This window comes from Dendrobates tinctorius, unplaced genomic scaffold (genome assembly GCF_039654945.1).
Source record: "Dendrobates tinctorius isolate UK_male_01 unplaced genomic scaffold, ASM3965494v1 ptg000009l, whole genome shotgun sequence".
NCBI lineage: Eukaryota > Metazoa > Chordata > Amphibia > Anura > Dendrobatidae > Dendrobates > Dendrobates tinctorius.
The window spans coordinates 23731151-23753469 of NW_027361677.1; the positions used below are offsets into that span (position 1 = coordinate 23731151).

A 22319-nucleotide genomic window follows, 5' to 3' on the forward strand; every position below is an offset into this window, starting at 1 on the left:
TTCAGTTTCATTCCATTGCTTGTCATGTCTCCATGTGAAAATGAGAATAATGATGATACCCCTACACTGTGACATCCTTTCCAACCTTTGTAGATCGCTATTAAGTCTCCTCTCAGCCTTCTGTTTTGCAAGCTAAACATTCCCAGATCCTTTAACCGTTCCTCGTAGGACATACAGTCCACTTACCATCCAGGTAGCTCTTTTCTAATCTTGCTCCAGTTTTTCAATGTCTTTTTTAAAATGTGGTGCCCAGTACCAGACGCAGTATTCCAGATGGCCAAGGAGGAGCAGAGAGGATAATTAGTAGACTCTAGGGTTCTCTTAATACATCCTAGAACTGTTTGCCTTTTTTTGCTGCTGCATCACACTGTTTATGATCTATTAGTATACACAAGTCTTTTTCACACATGCTGTTGCTTAGTTCTATTCCTTCCATTCTGTAGATGTAATTTTAATTTTTCTTGCCCAGATGTAGAATTTTGCATTTCTCTCTATTAAGTACCAGTCTATTAGTTGCTACCCATTGTTCAAGCTTATCTAGATCCTTCTTAATCCTTTCTCCGTCTTCTCTAGTTTTAAGGTACTGTCACACTTAGCGATGCACCAGCGATCCCGACAACGATATGACCCGGTCAGGATTGCTAGTGCATCGCTAAGTGGTCGCTAGTGAGCTGCCAAACAGGCAGATCTCACCAGCGACATAGCAGCAGTCGGGGGTCGTCACTTACCTGTCAGACGAGGTGATGAAGACGTCCTCCCGCCTGCGTCCACGCGTCGCTCGTCGCCACAGCAGGAAGCCCAGCAGGAAGCTGACGACGAGAAACGGCCCAGGCCATTCTCGCGCGATCAGCGATAACCAGCGGGGGAGCCGGTCGGAGGTAAGTATCACACATAGTGATATCGCTAGCAATATCGCTATAACGTCACAAAACCAGTGATGTTATAGCGATATCGCTTAGTATGACAGGCCCTTAACTGCCTTGCAATCACCTTGGACAATGAACACCTGGAGACAGCCAGCACCTCCAAGTCTCAGATTGGACTGCCAAACTGTCAATCAACATACTGAAAGCTCAGCACACCTCTGCACCAGAATGAGATGTCAATCAAAGTACTGACAGTTTCAGCTTGCCCCTGTACCAGATTGGATGGCTGAGCTGTCAGTACCTGCATCACAGAGACACTAAGGGGTGGAATCGTGACACATCTATTATGAATGGAAGACCCTGTGTTATCTACTGTATACATAAGGCATTGTACAGGAAGAGGAGGAGGTGAGATGTAATATCAGCGATTGTGAATTGTGGACGTTATAGCGATATTGCTAGCGATATCGCTTAGTGTGACGGGCCCTTTAGCTATCCCTCCTAGATTTGCATTGTCTGAAAATTTGATCAGTTTACCTTCTGTTCCCTTATCTAGATCATTTATAAAAATGGTGAACAACACTAGGGCCAGCATCTAGAATACTGTGTCCAGTTCTGGGCACTGCATTTAAAAAAAAAAATAAATTGAAAAACTAGGTTTTTTTTCCCTTCTACAGTCCAGAAACATGCATACAGCCCTAATGGTGACGATATTGTCTGTAAAGCGCTGTGGAACTAGTGGCTTTATATAAGTGAGAAAAATGAATAAATAATAAAATTGAGGGACCTGGACCTGTCTAAGAAATAACTACATGCGCATGTAAATAGTTTGGAGGTGAAATCCTACTGAGAGGTTCCATTTAAAGCTTCGTGAATTGCATAAGGTATTTGCCATTAAAATCAATGGAAAAGTTACAAAAACACATTTAATAGTGAAAAGTTTTAATAAAACTGTCCACTAGGGTCCATTGGTGAATCCTTTGGTTCTCTGGTAGGTCGAGCCAACCCTGTGATATAGGGACATATTTATTTAAAAAAGTCATATATGACCTATTTGACGTTATTCATTGCTTTCATTTACCTATGGTGACATCACATATACTGTATACAGTATATACTCATCAACTATTCTTCTTACAGAGCACTTTTTCAGGAAGAACATATTACAATGATCCTCCGACAACCTCCCCTCCTCGCATCAACCCTGCAATTACAGTAAGTGCTTATGTGTAATAATTAAGATGAACATCAAGCCTTCGGTTGATGGGGAAGGTTAAACCTGCAATATATCTCCTGGTCCTTTACATGGCACACCAAGAAATAAGGAGCCTAACATGCAAGAAGAATGATCATCAGTTGAAGCAGAAAATAATTTATTAATTGTGCATCATGCCAGATGGGTATCATTATCAACCGTAACACATAATCACACCACCGACCTAATATTGTTTATAACAGCTCGTAACACCAAAAAAACTCTGTTATATCAATACATGGACTCCACTTGACCTTCTTGGGTGTTTTTAGCTATGTTTTTTGGGTCATTATCCTGTTGCAAGACCAATGACCTGCGACTGAGACCAAGCTTTCTGACACCGGGCGGCACATTTCTATCTAGAATCCCTTGATAGTCTTGAAATTTCATTGTACCCTGCACAGATTCTAGACACCCTGTGCCAGATGTGGCAAAGCAGCCCCAGAACATAAAAGAGCCTCCTCCATGTTTAACTGTAGGGACAGTGTTCCTTTCTTGATAGGCTTCATTTTTCAATCTGTGATTGTAGAGCTGATGTGCCTTGCCAAAAAGTTCCATTTTTGTCTCATCTGTCCATAGGACATTCTCCCAGAAGCTTTGTGGCTTGCCATCATGCAGTTTGGAAAATTCCAGTCTGGCGTTTTTCTATTTTTTTCAACAATGGTGTCCTCCTTGGTCGTCTCTCATGAAGTCCACTTTGGCTCACACGATGACGGATGGTGCGATCTAACACTGATGTTCCTTTAGCTTGAAGTTCACCTTTGATCTATTTAGAAGTTTTTCTGGGCCCTTTTGTTACCATTCATATTATCCATCTCTTTGATTTGTCATCAATTTTTCTCCTGCGGCCACGTCCAGGGAGGTTGGCTACAGTTCCAAGGAGCTTAAATTTCTGAATATGTGCAACTGTAGTCACAGGATCATCAAGCTGCTTGGAGATAGTCTTATAACTTTCACCTTTAACATGTTTGTCTATAATTTTCTTTCTAATCTCCTGAGACAACTTTCTTTCGCTTCCTCTGGTCCATGTTGAGTGTGATACACACCGTGTCACCAAACAGCACAGTATCTGTAGCCCTCTATACAGGCCATTCACTGATTCCAAAACTGTAGACACCTGTGATGCTAATTAGTCAACACACCTTGATTTAACATGTCCCTTTTGTCACATTATTTTCAGGGGTACCATCATTTCTGTCCAGGCCTATTTCATGAGTTTTTGTCATGATCCAGGCCGGGCTTTTGTGTTGTCTCTCCTTTCCCGGTCTGGTCATGTCAGGGGTTAATTTTCTCTGCCTCGTTCCTGTGTCAGGTCTGTTATATCTCTGTGCTGCAGCCTGTGTGCAGTGCCAGTTATATTGCTTACCTTTCGCGTGTTTAGCTGACTCTGCGTAGTCCTTGATCTGTCCTGCTGCGTTCTTCTGACCCGACCCATGTTTGCTGACCTTTGGACTGTGTTCAGACTACCCACTTGTGATTGTCCCTTTGCTTATCCGCTATTTCTCTGGCATTCTGACCCTGGCATGTGACCTGACTTTGTGACTTTGGTTTTCCCCTTGGTACTGCGCTACTCTCTGGTATCGACTCGGCTCTCGTACTATTCCGCTGCCACCTAGTGGTTCCTTCGCTGTATTACTGCTGGGTTGCTTCATTGCTGGATATTCAGCTCATTCTCCACTTTGCTGCCATCTAGTGGAGTTTGGGTTACTCTGCAGTAACCCTCAGTGGTACAGCCTAACATTATTACTGACCATACATTTTTTTTTGTCCTCTCTCATGCATCCGCTTCGTACTCTTGCAGATCAGATGTCAAGTTTGACCCAAATGATGCAAGATTTGTCCGTAGAACCCTTGCCACCACTCATAACCATCTCCAGGGGGAACTTTCTGAAGCTGTTAATTCTTTGCGGGGTTCCATGACAAAATCAGTTTTAAGGCAATCTGATCCAATCGATGTTTATTTGCACTCTCTTGAACCTACAATCAGGTGCCCAGATACTTTTTCCGGAGAGAAGGAGAAGTTTTGTATTTTCAGAGACAGCTGCAAGTTACTCTTTTCTCTTATACCCAGATCCTCAGGAGATAATTATGTCTTTACTCAGGGAGGGTCCTCAGACTTGGGCTTTTTCCCATCCTTCTACTGCCCCTGAACGTATGTCTGTGGATGGGTTCTTTGAGGCCTTAGAACTGATTTATGACGAACCAGACCGGGTCAGGGTGGCAGAGTATATGATCATGGTTCTCTCCCAGGGTAGGCTCACTGGAGAATGGTACTGTTCAGAGTGTAGATGGTGGTCTACCGAGGTGTCTTGGAATGACTCTGCTTGGAATGCCGGTTCAGGAGGACTTTTGGATCATCTTAAGGACGCTGTGGCTCTCCATCTGCTACCCAGTTCTTTAGAGGAGGCCATGACCCAGGACATTCTCATGGATCGGAAGTTGCGGGAGAGAGAAATAATCCAGCGAGAGGTTCCAGTATATCCTGCGAAGTCCGAGGTGATACCATATACGGAACCTATGGAGGTTGGGGCTACTAACCTCAAGGAGAGGAAGCAGTGATGCGATGGAAGATTATGCAGAATTCTATGTAGAAGTCCAGGACATTGGAAGGACTGCCCCTCTTGCTCACCGACTAAGAAGCTGCCGAGTCTGGGTGATTGTTGAGGAGGTCACCTAGACTCTCAAGTACCATTTTCCTCATTTCAAAAGATTCTGTTAGAGGTGGAACTTTGTTTTAGAGATGGTTATGCACCCATTTCAGTTTTTGTGGACTGTGGGTCATCCATGAACTTCATTGACTCTAGTCTAGTGTCCAAGAGTAAGTTAGGGACATTTAGGTTAAAGAATCCCATCCATATCATTGCCATTCATAAGACACCGTTGGCTCAAAATGTGGTTAAGTTAGTCTCTGAAGAGTTTCTCCGCAATGTGGGTTCCCTGCACCTGGAACAAATTTCATGTTACGTTCTGGATATCCTTCCAGCGGGACTGGTGTTGGGATTCCCCTGGTTACAGCTGCATAATCCTGTTATTGACTGGGAATCCCGTGATATTGTTAAATGGGGTCCTAATTGTTCTAATGGTTATCTATTTGCTGTTCTGGTGTCTTCTGTTAAACTGGAGGGTATTCCGGAGGACCTGAAAGATTTTGGAGAAGTGTTTTCCGAAAAAGAGGCTGAGGTCTTGCCACCACAATGCCCCTATTGTTTAATCTGATTCCGGGTGCTAAATTGAACAAGGCCCGTTTGTAAAATCTTTCTGGCCAGGAACCCACCGCTATGAAAGAGTATATATCAGAAAGTTTACGCAAAAGTCACATCCATCCCTCTGTCTCTCCTGTAGCTGCTGGATTCTTTTTTGTTAAAAAAAAAAGATGGTAGTTTTGTCAGGACTCTAATGTCAGAACCCTGTCAGCGTCGGCAAACTGCCACGCAGAGCAGGGTGACTTACCCACACTATGGGAAAGCGCGGGGTCCAATACTTAAGTGACGGTTCAAGCAGACAGGACCTGCGGCACTGAAAATAGTAAGGAGTCCCAGGACCTATGATCATGTGACTGCAAGGGGCAGGGCTTAGCGTCCTACTGCTGCAGAATGATGTAATGTACCTACTGCAGGAAAACTGGAGAAGAGGAGAGGAAAACGCAGGTCAGACAAGCGAGGGTTCATACACGGAGAGGGCTGTGCGGTACCAGAGGGACAAGCAAAGAATAGTCAAGTCACAGGCAGAGGGTCATACACAGAGAGATAGCGCAGTACAAGAGGGACAGGCAGAACTCGTAACAGGGACAGAACCGGATCAAAACCAAACAAGCAAGCAAGTTATCAGGCACAAGACACACATACGCACGAGGTCAACTAACTCAGCCGAGGGCAGGAGTATAACTGACACCGGACCTAGGTCAAGTGAGCATTAAATAGCCGCCCTCTGCCAGAGAGAGGCAGAAACAATTAACCCCTGTCTGACCAGGACGGGCCAAAGACAAACCCCATCCTGGATCATGACAGTACTCTCCTCTCAATGGGGGGGCCACTGGACCCCCGGGTCTCTCAGGATACTTGGCGTGAAAGGCCTGGACCAACCGATCCGCATGAACCGATCGAGCAGGAACGCACGACCAGTCTTCAGGACCGTAGCCTTAAAAATGTACCAGATATTGAAGGGCATGACGGACCAACCTAGAGTCAACAATTCGTTCCACCTCGTACTCAGACTGCCTGTCTAGCAAAACCGGTGGCGGGGAAGACGATGATCCCTCCCTACAGGACCTCACAGGTTTCAAAAGGGCCCAATGGAAAACATTGGGGATCCGTAGAGATGGCGGGAGACGCAACCGAAAAGCCACCGGGTTAACCGCTTCGGTAATTTCATAGGGACCAATAAACTTAGGTCCAAGCTTCGCAGAGGGGACCTTGAGCCTTATATTCTTGGTAGATAACCATACCTTATCCCCAATCTGGAACACCGGCCCCGTGGACTGTTTTTTGTTTGCAAAAAACTTATATTTTTCCTGGGCCTTCGTAATGTTACTCTGGACCTCCCGCCATACCTCCCCCAACCGCTGGATAGTCTCATCTGCCCCAGGACACCCAGAGTCCAAACGGGAAAACTCTCCAAAATGTGAATGAAACCTATAGTTGCAGAAAAAGGGAGATGTACATGTAGACTGGTTAATGCGGTTGTTAAATGCAAACTCAGCCAAAGGTAACCCAGTACACCAATCATCCTGTCGGGCTGAGGTCAAGCAACGCAAAATTTGCTCCAGAGACTGATTGGTCCGCTCGGTCTGCCCATTAGTCTCTTGATGGTAAACGGATGAAAAGGACAGACCAATACCCAACCTCTTACAAAATGCCCTCCAAAATCTGGAAACAAATTGTACTCCTCTATCAGACACCACATTCAAGGGTACCCCATGCAACCGCACCACATGCTCAACAAACAATCTGGACAACGTTTCCGCATTAGGTAGAGCTGCCAAAGGTACAAAATGTGCCTGCTTACTAAACCTGTCCACCACAACCCAAACGATGGTATTACCCTTGGAGGGGGGAAGGTTGGTGATGAAATCCATGGACAAATGAGTCCATGGTCTCTCAGGAATTGGCAGTGGTACCAATTCCCCGGCCGGCCGGTTATGAGGCCATATTCCCCAACATCAGAGGCTAAAGAAGACCACCAGAATATTCTAGCGATGGACTTCCGGGTAGCCGAGATCCCTGGATGTCCACCCAGAACTGAGTCATGGAACTCCCGGAGGACCTTGAGACGAAACTGAGCTGGTACGAAAAGTTTATCCACCGGCTTAGCCGGAGGTGCAAGAGACTGGGCTTCCCGAATCTCCCGTTCCAACATATTAGAAATACCTGCCACGACCACCCCTGGCTGAAGAATGGAGGATGGAGGTTCAGGGGGGGGGGAACCGGATCTAGACTGCGTGACAAGGCATCAGCTCTGACATATTTGGATCCTGGCCGAAAAGTAATAGAGAAGTGGAATCAGGAAAAAAAAGTGACCATCTAGCCTGTCTAGGAGTCAACCTTTTAGCTGACTCAATGTAAGCTAGGTTCTTGTGGTCCGTAATTACGGTTATAGGATGGACAGCCCCCTCCAATAAATGCCTCCATTCTTCAAAGGCCAACTTCACGGCCAGAAGTTCTCGATTCCCAACATCATAGTTTCTCTCCGCAGGGGAGAATTTCTTCGAGAAAAAGGCGCAAGGTCTCAAATTAGTCAAAGTGGTGGGTCCCTGGGACAACACCGCCCCCACCCCCACCTCTGAGGCATCCACCTCAACAATAAATGGTTCAGACGGGTCTGGTTGAATAAGAACCGGAGCAGACATGAAACATTTTTTTAAAAACTGAAACGCCGCTATCGCTGCGGCTGACCAATTCTTGATATCGGCCCCCTTTTGAGTCATGTCTTTGAGGGGTTTAACCACCTGTGAGAACCCCCTTATAAATTTGCGATAATAATTGGCGAATCCTAGGAAACGCTGTAGAGCCTTCAAATCACAAGGTTGAACCCAATTGACAATGGCCTGCACCTTATTAGGATCCATGCGATACCCCTCATCAGACACAATGAACCCCAGAAAAGACAGTTCCTGAACAAAAAATAAATATTTCTCTAGGTTAGCAAAGAGACAGTTCTCCCGAAGCCTTTGGAGAACTGCCTGAATATGACCAATGTGAGCCTGTTTATCAGGAGAGTAGATCAGTATGTCATCCAAATACGCCACCATAAAACGTCCGATAAAATCAGAGAACACATGATTTATGAAATTTTGGAAGACAGCTGGAGCATTGGTCAGACCGAAAGGCATGACCAAATTTTCAAACAACCCTTCAGTAGTGAGAAAAGCAGTTTTCCACTCATCTCCTTCCCGGACTCGGATAAGGTTATACGCTCCCCATAGATCTAATTTCGAAAACCACTTAGCTCCGGACAACTGGTTGTACAAATCAGGAATAAGTGGGAGGGGATACATATTTCTCACAGTTATCTTATTTAACTCTCAAAAATCGAGGCATGGGCGTAAACTACCGTCTTTTTTCTTTATGAAAAAGAACCCCGCCGCCACGGGAGAAACAGAAGGACGAATGTGTCTCTTACGGAGACTCTTGGGAATGTACTCCTTCATAGCAGCCTGTTCGGGACCCGAAAGGTTATACAAGCGGGCCTTGGGCAATTTAGCACCTGGAACCAGGTGAATGGCACAATCAAATGGGCGGTGTGGTGGTAAAACTTCAGCCTCTTTTTCGGAGAAAACGTCCGTATAGTCTTTTAGGTACTCCGGAATACCTTCCAGACCCACGGACGACACAGACACAGTAGCAACACATTTTTCAGAACAAATAGGGACCACATTTAACAATGTCCCGAGATTCCCAATTAATCACTGGATTATGTAATTGTAACCAGGGGAACCCCAACACCAGTCCCACAGGCAGGTTGTCCATAACAAAGCATGAAATATGTTCCTGGTGCAAGGAACTCACTTTAAGGAGAAACTCCTCTGTAAGAAATATGACGTAATTCTTAGCCAGTGGTGTTTTGTCAATGGCAACAACGTGGATAGGAGTCTCCAGCCTAACTGTCCCTAACTTAAACCTGGACACCAAGTCAGAGTCAATAAAGTTCAACAATGATCCACAATCCATGAAAGCAGAAGTGAGTGTGGAGACATTCCCACAACAAAGTTCCACTTGCAACATTTTTGAAAATGGAGAAAAAGGTACCTGAGAGCCTGGGTGACCTCCACGACAATCACCCGGGCTCAGTCGCTTGCTGGTCAGTGGACAGGAGGGGCAATCCTTTTTCCAATGTCCAGAATCACCACAGTGAAAACAGCATTTTCCCAAGCACCGTTGTCTCCTTTCTTTCTCCTTGAGGTCGATGGTTCCCATCTCCATGGTTTCCAATGTAGGACTGGCTCCTTCCTTGGGAAAATAACGGGGTTTCAATCTGCATCACTCCCCTGGCCCGTAGCCTGCGATCCATTCGGACGGCTTGTGTCATAGCCTCCTCCAGGGAATCAGGCGGAGGGTGGAGAGCCAAGGCATCTTTCAGATGTTCAGACAGGCCTCTACGGAACAAACCCCGGAGGGCGGCATCATTCCAGCAGACCTCAGCAGCCAAGCGACTGAACTCTGAGCAAAACCACTCGGCTGAGTGCTTCCCCTGGCACACACTCATCACCCTGTCCTCAGCCATACGCATCCGATCAGGCTCATCATAAATATGCCCCAGAGCCTTAAAAAATGCATCCACAGTCATACGCTCAGGGGCAGTGGTCGGAAGGGAGAAAGCCCAGGCCTGGGGAGCTCCCCTTAACAGAGACATAATGACCCCCACTCTCTGACTTTCATCCCCAGAAGAGTGTGGTCTCAATGAAAAAAAAGCTTACAGCCCTCCTTGAACACTTTGAATTCCCTTTTATCTCCAGAAAAGGTATCCGGTAACTTAACCGGAGACTCAGGGGAAATCAATGTAACATCCCGACCCCCGATGATAAAACCCCCTGCACAGTGTTAGTGATCAGCTGCTGAGACTGAGCCAGGGCTAGTTGTTCCCCCAGGAGTCTCTGAGACATCTGAGTCAGGTGCTTTACCTGCTCAGAAAAAGCGTGCATAGGATCCATCACACACACAGAAGGGGAGCAGAGAAAAAAAAATGGTAACGGTCAGTTATAATGTCAGGACTCCAATGTCAGGACCCTGTCAGCGTCGGCAAACTGCCACGCAGAGCAGGGTGACTTACCCACACTATGGGAGAGTGCGGGGTCCAATACGGTTCAAGCAGACAGGACCTGCGGCACTGAAAATAGTAACGAGTCCCAGGACCTATGATCATGTGACTGCAAGGGGCGGGGCATAGCGTCCTACTGCTGCAGAATGATGTAATTTACCTATTGCAGGAATACTGTAGTAGAGAGGAAAACGCAGGTCAGACAAGCGAGGGTTCGTACATGGAGAGGGCTGTGCGGTACCAGAGGGACGAGCAAAGAATAGTCAAGTCACAGGCAGAGGGTCATACATAGAGAGAGCGCAGTACAAGAGGGACAGGCAGAACTCGCAACAAGGACAGAACCGGATCAAAACCAAACAAGCAAGCAAGTTATCAGGCACAAGGCACACATATGTACGAGGTCAACTAACTCAGCCGAGAGCAGGAGTATAACTGACACCGGACCTAGGTCAAGTGAGCATTAAATAGCTGCCCTCTGCCAGAGAGAGGCAGAAACAATTAACCCCTGTCTCACCAGGATGGGCCAAAGACAAACCCCATCCTGGATCATGACAAGTTTACTCTCTTGCCTCGATTTTCGGGAACTAAATAAAATTACGGTGAGAAATATCTACCCCCTGCCGCTCATTCCAGATCTTTACAATCAATTATCTGGGGCTAAGTGGTTTTCCAAGTTGGATCTCACGGGAGCGTAAAACCTTATCCGTATTCAGGAAGGGAATGAGTGGAATACAGCATTTCTCACCTCTGAGGGGTTGTTTGAAAATTTAGTCGTGCCCTTTGGTCTCATGAACGGGTCTGCAGTGTTTCAAAATTTCATTAATGTATTTTCTGATTTTATTGGGTGCTTTATGGTTGTATATTGGGATGACATTATCTCGTAGCTTGAATCCGATATCACCTCGCCAATCTCCATCCTCCATTCTTCAGCATGGGGTGGTCGTTACTAGGGTATCCTCTGAATTGGAGCTTGAAATTCGTGAGGTTCAGTCTCTTGCTCCGCCTTCACTGCCTGATAACAAGCTCTTTGTCCCAGTTCAGTATCAGTTGAGGGTTCTCCAGGAATTCCACAATTCTGCTCTCAGTGGGCACCCGGGAGTCTCGGCCACTCAGAGAGCCATTGCTAGACTGTTTTTGTAGACTTCCATTTCTTCTGATAACGCCGTGTTTGTGTCTGCTTGTGATATATGTGCTCGTGCTAAATCTCCCATATCTGGCCAGCCAAGGAATTGGTGCCATTGCCAATTCCGGATAGACCCTTGACTCATTTTGTCCATGGATTTTATCACTGATCTCCCTCTTTCAAATGGCAAAACAGTGGTCTGGGTTGTGGCTGACAGGTTCAGCAAACAGGCGCATTTTGTTCCCTTGGTAGGACTACCTAATGCTGAAACACTTTCTAAATTGTTTACTGAGCACATTGTACGGTTGCATGGCGTGCCTTTGAACGTGGTGTCTGACAGAGGGGTGCAATTCGTGTCTAAGTTTTGGAGAGCATTTTGCAAGAGATTGGGTATTTGCCTGACGTTCTCCTCTACCTATCACCCCGAGACCAATGATCAGACGGAGAGAACCAATCAGTCACTGGAGCAGATTTTGCGGTGTCTTGCCACGTTTCAGCAGGATGATTGGTGTTCCTCATTGTCCGTGGCTGAGTTCGCATTCAATAATCGGGTTAATCAGTCCACTGGCACCTCTCCATTTTTCTGTAATTACGGTTTTCACCCCCATTTCGTATGAATTTTCCAGGCTAGATTTGGGGTGTCCTGGGGCCAACGAGGCGGTTCAACGGTTGGGGGAGGTTTGGAGGGAGGTTCAAAAGAGCATTGGGGTGGCTCAGGGCAGACGAAAACATTTTGCTGATAGGCGACAATCTGTAGGACCCAAGTTTCTGGTGGGAGAAAAGGTGTGGTTGTCTACCAAGAATATACGTCTGAAACTTCCCTCCGTCAAGCTGGGTCCCAAGTTTATTGGACCTTACGAGATCATTGAGGTGGTCAACCCAGTTGCCTTACGCTGACGTTGCCTCCGTCACTTCGTATCCTCAATGCATTTCATAAGTCCATTCTTAAAGTGTTTACCTTCCTCTACTGAGTCTCCACCTCCCCCGCCTCATGTTTCTGTGGATGGACAAACAGACTATGAAGTTGAACGTATTGTCGACTCTCGAATGGTTCACAGCTCACTTCAGTACTTGGTATATTGGAGGGGTTACGGTCCAGAGAATCGGTCTTGTGTCCCGGCGCGATCTGTTTATGCTGATCGGTTAGTTTGTGCTTTTCATATGTTTTTCTGGGAAACCTGGGGGTCCGGTGGCCCCGCCTTGAGAGGAGGGTACTGTCATGATCCAGGCCGGGTTTTTGTCTTGTCTCTCCTTTCCCGGTCTGGTGATGTCAGGGGTTAATTTTCCCTGCCTTGTTCCTGTTTCAGGTCTGCTATATATCTGTGCTGCTGTCACAGTCCAATTCTTGGATCTGTGTCAGATTCGGAATTCCCTCATTTAAACCTTTTTTTTTCCTTTCAGGCCTTTGGGGACTTAATATGGGTTTTTTGACCCCGGTGGCCACAGGTGTTATTACATGTCTGTTGTTTTTCCTGCTGATGTGACCACTCCTCCTTTGCTATATAAGGTCACCTGGTCTATCAGCTGGTGTTGGTTATAGCAGGTCCTTTCTGGATTCCAACCACGGTGAAGGTAGCAGCTGGCTGAGGTGTTTAGCCACTGCTGAAAGCATGGTGCTGAACTCTGCTGCCCGGTGGTTGCAGCAGAGAAAGATGGTGAAGGTAGCAGCTGGCTCTGAGATGTCGAGCCACTGCTGAAAACTAATCTGGTGCTGAATAGAGTTGAGCGACTTTGGTCGGATCGGGTTTCATGAAACAAAATTTGAGTCGGATGAAACTGGTCCGACTAGGGCGAAAAAAAGTCGGAGTTTCGTCCGAAACCCGACCCCACTGCAAACCAATGGGGAATAAAAGTCGGCATTGAGTGGATGAATGGAGTTTGGGTTGCTCTGCAGTAACCCTCAGTGGTACAGCCTGACAGTTTTATTTATTTTTTTTAATTCAGTGGAAACATGGTTGAAAAGCAATGTCTGACTTTCATTTGTTCATTTTCATAGATTTTTGATTTATTATTATAGTTGTCATATTTAAGTTACTGTATTTCTGTCACCATTGTAGGTTTTTCTGTCATTAAATAAGGGGTACCAACAATTTTGACTACGTGTGTATGTACACAGCGACTGCACCAGCAGGATAGTGAGTCCAGCTCTGGAGTATAATACAGGATGTAACTCAGGATCAGTAATGTATGTACACAGTGACTGCACCAGCAGAATAGTGAGTGCAGCTCTGAGGTATAATACAGGATGTAACTCCGGATCAGTAATGTATTGCATGTTCACAGTGACTGCACAAGCAGAACAGTGCGTGCAGCTCTGGGGTATACTATAGGATGTACCGTAACTCAGGATCAATACAGGATCAGTAATGTAAAGTATGTACACAGTGACTGCACCAGCAGGATAGTGAGTGCAGCTCTGGAGTATAATACAGGATGTAAATCAGGATCAGTAATGTATTGTATGTCCACAGTGACTGCACCAGCAAAATATTGAGGGCAGCTCTGGAGTATAATACAGGACGTAACTCAGGATCAGTAATGTAATGTATGTACACAGTGACTGCACCAGCAGAATAGTGAGTGCAGCTCTGGAGTATAATACAGGATGTAAATCAGGATCAGTAATGTATTGTATGTCCACAGTGACTGCACCAGCAAAATATTGAGGGCAGCTCTGGAGTATAATACAGGACGTAACTCAGGATCAGTAATGTAATGTATGTACACAGTGACTGCACCAGCAGAATAGTGAGCGCAGCTCTGGGGTATAATACAGGATGTAAATCAGGATCAGTAATGTATTGTATGTCCACAGTGTCTGCACCAGCAGAATAGTGAGTGCAGCTCTAGAGTATAATACAGGATGTAACTCAGGATCAGTAATGTAATGTATGTACACAGTGACTGCACCAGCAAAATATCGAGGGCAGCTCTGGAGTATAATACAGGACGTAACTCAGGATCAGTAATGTAATGTATGTACACAGTGACTGCACCAGCAGAATAGTGAGTGCAGCTCTGGAGTATAATACAGGATGTAGCTCAGGATCAGTAATGTAATGTATGTACAGAGTGACTGCACCAGCAGAATATTGAGGGCAGCTCTGGGGTATAATACAGGACGTAACTCAGGATCAGTAATGTAATGTATGTACACAGTGACTGCACCAGGAGAATAGTGAGTGCAGCTCTGGAGTATAATACAGGATGTAGCTCAGGATCAGTAATGTAATGTATGTACAGAGTGACTGCACCAGCAGAATATTGAGGGCAGCTCTGGGGTATAATACAGGACGTAACTCAGGATCAGTAATGTAATGTATGTACACAGTGACTGCACCAGGAGAATAGTGAGTGCAGCTCTGGAGTATAATACAGGATGTAGCTCAGGATCAGTAATGTAATGTATGTACAAAGTGACTGCACCAGCAGAATACTAAGTGCAGCTCTGGGAGCTTATTACAGAATGTAACTGGGATCAGTGCCATGTTTCAGATTTATCTAGGTAGAATTCCAAATTATGCTCAAATATGAACATATGCTTTAAAGGGGTAAAATATAATTAAAACAAAATGGGTGGAGGAGGGAGAGCAATGAAATGTAAAAGAGAGAACCATATTTTACCTGTTTAAATCATCGTCATTAATATTTTATTCAGATGCCTGGTAATGTACCAGCAGGTCTGACAAAGGAAAATGCTCCAGTGCAGCCACCTGAGCTGAGGACTATCCCTATTCTAATAGGTGAAGATTCGGTAAGTATTAAATTGAATGTTAATCAAAAGCCTATTAGATAATGATGCAGTTATCACAGCTGGACTGTTACAGATTTTATACACTAACCCTGAATATTTTACAGATCCCCTTTAACACGAAGGAATTGTATCTGGTCGCTGTGGTCCCTTCCCCTGTAAGTATTATATGAAGAAGCGTCTGGGCTGTGTGATGGGTTAGGGTACTTTCATACATCAGTTTTTTGCCATCAGTCACAATCCGTTGGCTAGCGGATCCGGCAAAAAAACGGATCCATTGCATCATTTTTTCCATCCGTTTCTTCCGTTTTTCAACTGATCCATTTTTTAAAAGCCAGCACTTCAGTGCACTGTACAGTGAAATCACACTGACATGTTCGATTCAAAAGAATAGATATATACACATAGAATATATATATTATATATATATATATATATATACACACACACACAGTATATTCACGTCATTGAGACACAATATATATATATATCTGAAAAGGGCACAGCAGCACCCTGTCAATGTCAAGACATATGATGTCAATGGAAATAACAACTTCCAAACGCTCTGTCCCTCAGCAAGATGTACTTACAAAAGCGAAGGTTCTTACCGCATGATTTGGCCAATTCATGTGTGCGTGTCAACCGCGGCAAGGTGACACTTCTCTGACGGGTCCTGTCTAAACCCTTCCATATCCTACTGTATATGCCACTTTCTGGTTAAAAAAACCTACTATAATGGACAAACATGTCTCTCCTGGGCTGCAAGCCTACAATTTGAATGGGCAAGAAGAACTGGTTGAGAACACCTGCAGGTTAACGGGAGGAGTGCAAGTGTCAGAACAGATGTGACTCCCTCTGTTCTGACACTTGCACTCCTCCCGTTAACCTGCAGGTGTTCAATGCAGCTTCCACCTATTCACACTTAGGAGGTGCTGGTCAGGTTTTTGGTATAGCTATATATATATATATATATATATATATATATATATATATATATATATATTTTGTGATAAAACACTCCGAGATCGCCTTTGCGAGGGTCAAAGGTCACGTGCGTTCAGCATGAAACTCAGGCGCACAGCCGGGATTCGGGTATAACGGACACTGGGTCAGGTTTATTAAAGGTGAAAGCAATGCATAAAGGAAATAAAAACATAAAACAAATCCTTGCCTGTCCGGCACTAACTAAACAAGGTGCAACCTAACTACCAACTGGCGGGCTTCTCCCATCCAGCCAAACCACAGTTACCATGGGCACTGCTTTCATTCACGTGTGTCTCTCACACAGACAGGCTCTCGGTGTCCCCAGGCTGAGACACTCACACAACTACCTGGCATCCTTTTATATCCGCCTCCCATTATTCATTAGTAACCAGGTGCGATACTGACCAGACTAGGCCACATAGGAAAGGTATCTGGGCGAGATATACCTGCCCTCATCCACTATTCCCACATGATTCTCACATATCCCCCCCTTCTGCTCAGACCACTCCGGTCGAGCAATGACACCCGCCAAACAGTGCACTCGGGACAGGGCATCTGCATTTCCCATCTGTACCCCTGGGCGGTGCTCCACCGTAAAAGTGTAGGCCTGCAGGGCAAGGAACCACCGGGTCACCCGGCTATTCCGTTCCTTGTTCAAGTGCATCCACTTGAGAGGGGCATGGTCAGTGATCAGCCTGAACTTTCGGCCCACCAGGTAATATTTGAGGGCCTCTAGAGCCCACTTAATGGCTAGGCACTCTTTTTCTACGATTGCATACTTTTGCTCATGCTTATTCAGCTTCCTGCTGAGATAGAGGACTGGGTGTTCCACTCCATCCCTCACTTGTGACAGTACGGCCCCGATACCGGTATCAGGGGCATCCGTTTGTACCACAAACTCACTGCAGAAGTCCGGAGTCACCAGTACGGGCTGAGAGCAAAGTGCCCGTTTTAGGCTATGGAAGGCTTCTTCAGTAACTAAATTCCATTTAATGAAAAAACTGGAGAAAATAGAGTCTAAGGCCTGTTTCACACTTGCTTTTTTTTGCAGCACGTTTTTCCCGCAAAAAAACGCATTGAAAAACGCATACAAAAGCATACAACTGCTGCGTTTTTTTCAAGCATTTTTATGAGCATGCATGAAAAAAACGCAGCGTTTTTATGCGTTTGTATGCGTTTTCTAGTGCGTTTTTACCGCGTTTGCGGTTTTTTCCAACATTAGGTGGCCCCTCACACTAACCCAAACCATGACTTTACTAACCCTAACCCTGACCCTAACCCTAACCCTTAACCAAACCATACTTAACCCTAACCCTGACCCTAACCCTTAACCAAACCATACTTAACCCTAACCCAAACCCTAACTAACCTTAACCCTGACCCTAACCCTAACCCTGACCCTAACCCTTAACCAAACCATACTTAACCCTAACCCTGACCCTAACCCTTAACCAAACCATACTTAACCCTAACCCTGACCCTAACCCTGACCCTAACCCTTAATCAAACCATACTTAACCCTAACCCTGACCCTAACCCTTAACCAAACCATACTTAACCCTAACCCAAACCCTAACTAACCTTAACCCTAACCCTAACCCTTAACCAAACCATACTTAACCCTAACCCTGACCCTAACCCTTAACCAAACCATACTTAACCCTAACCCTGACCCTAACCCTGACCCTAACCCTTAACCAAACCATACTTAACCCTAACCCTGACCCTAACCCTGACCCTAACCCCCCTTAACTAACCCTAACTTTACCCAAACCCCTAAATTCCATTGTCTAAACTAATGGTAAAAAAAAAAACGCATGTGCAAAAAAACGCATACATAAGCATGCCAATGCGCACATATGCTCACCATAGACTTATAATGGGTGTCTTGCTGTAAAAAAACGCATTGCGCGCGCATGCGTTTTTTTGAGGCAAATCGGACGCACAAAAAATGCAACAAGTTGCATTTTGTGCGCCCGAGCGCATACCGCAAAAAAACGCATGCGCGGTAAAACGCGTACAAACGCATGTGTATGCGCACATAAGCGCATCCCATGCAAAGTATAGGAAAAAAAACGCATGCGCTATTTAGCGCTAAATTACCGCGAAAAAAAACGCAAATGTGAAACCAGCCTAAGCTAGTTTACAAAAATACCAAACTTTATTCGTCATAAAAAATGACAAATGTCAATTGAGCAACAGAACAACATATATAGTACATTAGTAAGCAGACAATATGTAAAGGAGGTACATATAGTTTAAAGTGACCTAAATACCCTAAAAAGTAGCATACACTACCATCTCACTTGGCACATGCGGGACAAAAAAAAATATATATATATATATATATATATATATATACATACTGCCACTAATCAAAACAGTCTCAATAAGCTGCATGGTCCAAAAAAGTAATGAGCATAATGCAAAACCTCAGCATCTGTAGCTCACCCCTATGTAGTATATAGAAAGTGAGACCTAATGATAATAATAGAAACAGGTGGAGCATCAGATGCAGCGGTATATTAAGAGACTGGAGAGTAGTGGTTATATATAGCCATGTGGCAAAAACATATAAAGTGATTTTAAGTCAACAGACAGTACATCACTAATATATAATTACCCGTCATGTGTCCAGTGGGGAGGGCAGGAAAAGCAAACCCCGACGTACGTTTCGATGTATTAACCTTCCTCAGGGGGCATGGCTTTAAAATGCCCAAGTTCCCATTTAAATACCCTACTAGCTTGTCAATTTACCAATAAAAAACGTTGTGAAATGGTGACGTCAGTTACCATCAGTGTATCCACCTATAAGCATCCAACTTAACCCAACTGACTCACGCTGGCCAATCCCCAGAGGCGGAAGGGACCCATAGACCAATAATAGCCACACACATCGTCACCGATAGGCAGGAAGTGGACGTGACGCTTTCAGATTCTGCCAGTAAAGTGCATACACGTCACTTCCGCCCTCAGTGTGGGGCGAAGCATAACAGCGCCGTGGGACGGAGAGTATCTCCGTACCAATAATAAACCTGCGCGTCACTGGAGCTCTGCTGCTGAGTCACGTGGGGCGGCCGGCGCCTAGCCGTTACCAAGCGACGCAGCAAAGCAAGAGACAGGAGGAACGCGCTAGGAAGATCCGGCACATACAAGTCCAGGGGGCACGACCGCCGCAGAGGTGGCAAGCGGGAGAGACATTATGGGAAGTGTTTAGTAAAAATACGTTGTCGCGCCACACATGCGTGTGCACACACATTAGTGATGCACACATCCTCAGGCGCACAAGGCATCAGTAAACCGTCAAAACGGAAACAAGTAAACAGGCAATTGATTATAGAAAAACAACGAAATGGAAATTCATATACAAGCATAGGACAAAATATTGAACCTTTATCAGATTGAAAAACAGTCCATACAGTAGTCACAGCAAATAAATTTTATGTAACATAGATATATCCTAGATGGCCCATGATCTAAATATCTTATCCACAAGTCATAATTGTATGAAAAAAAAAAAAAAAAACAAAACTATACATCATACTAAGAGGACTTATTGATAAAGACATCCTGTCAGAACAAGAAATGTGAGTTGATAAGACGAATAGGTTTTCAATGGTCTCTCATGTGATGCCTCATTCACATCTGATCCATAATTCTTGATAATATTGAGCTTGAAGGAACTGTACGGACATGCTGAAGGTTCATCACTGGGAGCTCCTAAATGAGGCTGAAGATGTTGGTCACTAGACAAATCAAAATACAGACAATGAACAACAAAAGAAGAGATAAAAACCAACAAAAAATTTTTTTTAAATAAAAGCCATGGATAAAATCAAAATTGGGGGTGGAAGGTAGACAAAAACTCATTACCAAGAATGAGTAAGAGCCTAAATTGAAAGAAGCGAACAAGGGGGGTTAATCCAAAGCATTCACAGGAAAGAGGCGAATCCCTGTGCTTCATTTAGCCCTTGGGGAGACATTGTTCCCAGGGTAGTAATCCACCTGCACTCTTTTTGTGCTAATAGTCGATGTATATCACCACCTCGTATTCCACTGTGAATGTGTTGGATACCCCTAACCATAAATGACTTAGGGTTACATTGGTGGAATTGTTTGTAATGTTTTGGTATAGTCTTCAAAGTCGAGAGGTCTGTGACAGAAGCTGCTGCCATGATGTCACGAACATGTTCCCTTGTTCGGGTTCGAAGTTGGCGAGAAGTTAGGCCTATATAAATTTTCTGACAGCCACATGTGGCATTATATATTACCTGTGTTGTAGTACAGGTAATATACTGTCTTATTGAAAATTGCTGAGAGCCATCAGCTGAAGTGAAGGCATTGGTTCGCATAATATTTTTGCAAGCCACACAGCTCCCACAGGGAAAACATCCCTGTGGTGGACCCCTTGAATTGAAAAAAATTTTTTGTGTCCGTGGAGCATAGTGACTATGCACGAGGGCATCTGACAAATTAAGGCCTCTTCTAGCTGTCATAAGTGGCCTTTCAGGTAAAAGTGATGTCAAAGATGGATCAGTTTTTAAAATGCTCCAGTGCCGCTGAAGACACTGTTTCATAGTTGACCATTCTCCATTAAATTTGGAGATAAATCTAAGTTGCTCCTCAGCTTGTTTATTTGACCTATTAGTAGAATGCAAAAGAGACGTACGTTGACTCCTTTTTGCCCTCAGATATCCATGTTTTACACTCCTGTTACTATAACCACGCATCTTAAATCTATTTTTGAGATCTCTGGCCTGGTTTTCAAACCTGAAATCAGAAGAGCATACTCTTCTTAATCTCAAAAATTGTCCTGTAGGAATTGCCCTAACAGTGGCCTCCGGGTGACAGGAACTGGCATGCAGCAGCGAATTTACCGAGGTGGGCTTTCGATATATATCAGTCTGTAACTGTAGATATTCATCTACTAAGATCTTAATATCTAAGAAATCCACCTCGGTCTTGCTGTAAGTATACGTCAATTTGATGTTATAGGGATTTTGATTTAACTTGCCCATAAAACCGTGTAATTGTTGATCCGTACCCTGCCACACCATAAACACGTCGTCTATATATCTAAACCAGCACTGCACATGGTCAGCGGCCTGGGCGCCCTCCCCCCCAAAATCCTCCCTCTCCCAAAAACCCAGGAAGAGGTTGGCGAAGGAAGGCGCACAGGCCGCACCCATTGCAGTGCCGCACTGCTGCAAATAGAAGCGTTCTCTGAAGACAAAAAAATTGTGAGTCAATATAAAATCTAGTAGTTCTAAAACCAGATCACAAAGTGAACCCTCATAGTTGCTATTATGTAGATAGAAGCGACATGCGTCGAGACCATCCTGGTGACGAATGCACGTGTATAATGATTCTATATCTGCAGTCACCAGGAGCATATCATGGTCAAGAGTCATGCCATCAATTCTAGCCAGGACATCCATCGTGTCCCGAGCATAGGAGGGCAAAGCCTCGACCAATGGTTTCAAGTAATAGTCAATGAACTTACAAATTGGTTCGCAAAGCCCCCCCATGCCCGACACGATAGGACGCCCTGGTGGTTCCAAGGAATTCTTATGAATTTTGGGTACAAAATATATCATAGGCACCTTAGGAAATTTAGTCAATAGTCCATCGAAAATTTTCCTAGGAATAACGCCCTTCTCGAAAGCTTCATTCAAAATAATTTCCAATTCTGCTGAGAAGGCTCTTAGTGGGCTATGATCAAGTTTGAGGTAAGTCTTTTTGTCCCTTAGCTGCCTAAACGCTTCTTTTTCGTACATCTCCTGCGGCCAAATCACTATATTTCCCCCCTTGTCTGCTGGTTTAATAACTACACCATCAAGGTGTTGTAGTTCTCACACGGCCATTCGTTGTGAAGCTGTGAGATTATCTCTTCTCCGTTTGTGGGAGATTTGCTTGAAATCCTCCACAACTAGTTTGGTGAAAATGTCCACCGCAGGACACAGAGACAAGGGGGGAAATCTAGTGGAACGAGGGTAAAGTGATCGTGGAAACATACCTTTGGGTACCGTGTCTTGTTCATTAAGTAAATCTTCTAAGGCCTGCAATGCCTCCTCCTCCATATGATTA

The 22319-nt window shown here is 44.8% G+C and overlaps 1 long non-coding RNA gene across 1 annotated transcript in view; it reads right to left on the reverse strand.

Moving 5' to 3' along the window:
* Nucleotides 1-19597: 19597 nt before the first annotated feature.
* The window catches only part of LOC141097478 (uncharacterized), a 58785-nt gene continuing 56063 nt past the window's right edge, over nt 19598-22319 (reverse strand). Inside the window, exon 3 of the long non-coding RNA XR_012233968.1 lies at nt 19598-19978. This is a non-coding gene — a long non-coding RNA (uncharacterized lncRNA). The remainder of the gene's footprint in view (nt 19979-22319) is intronic.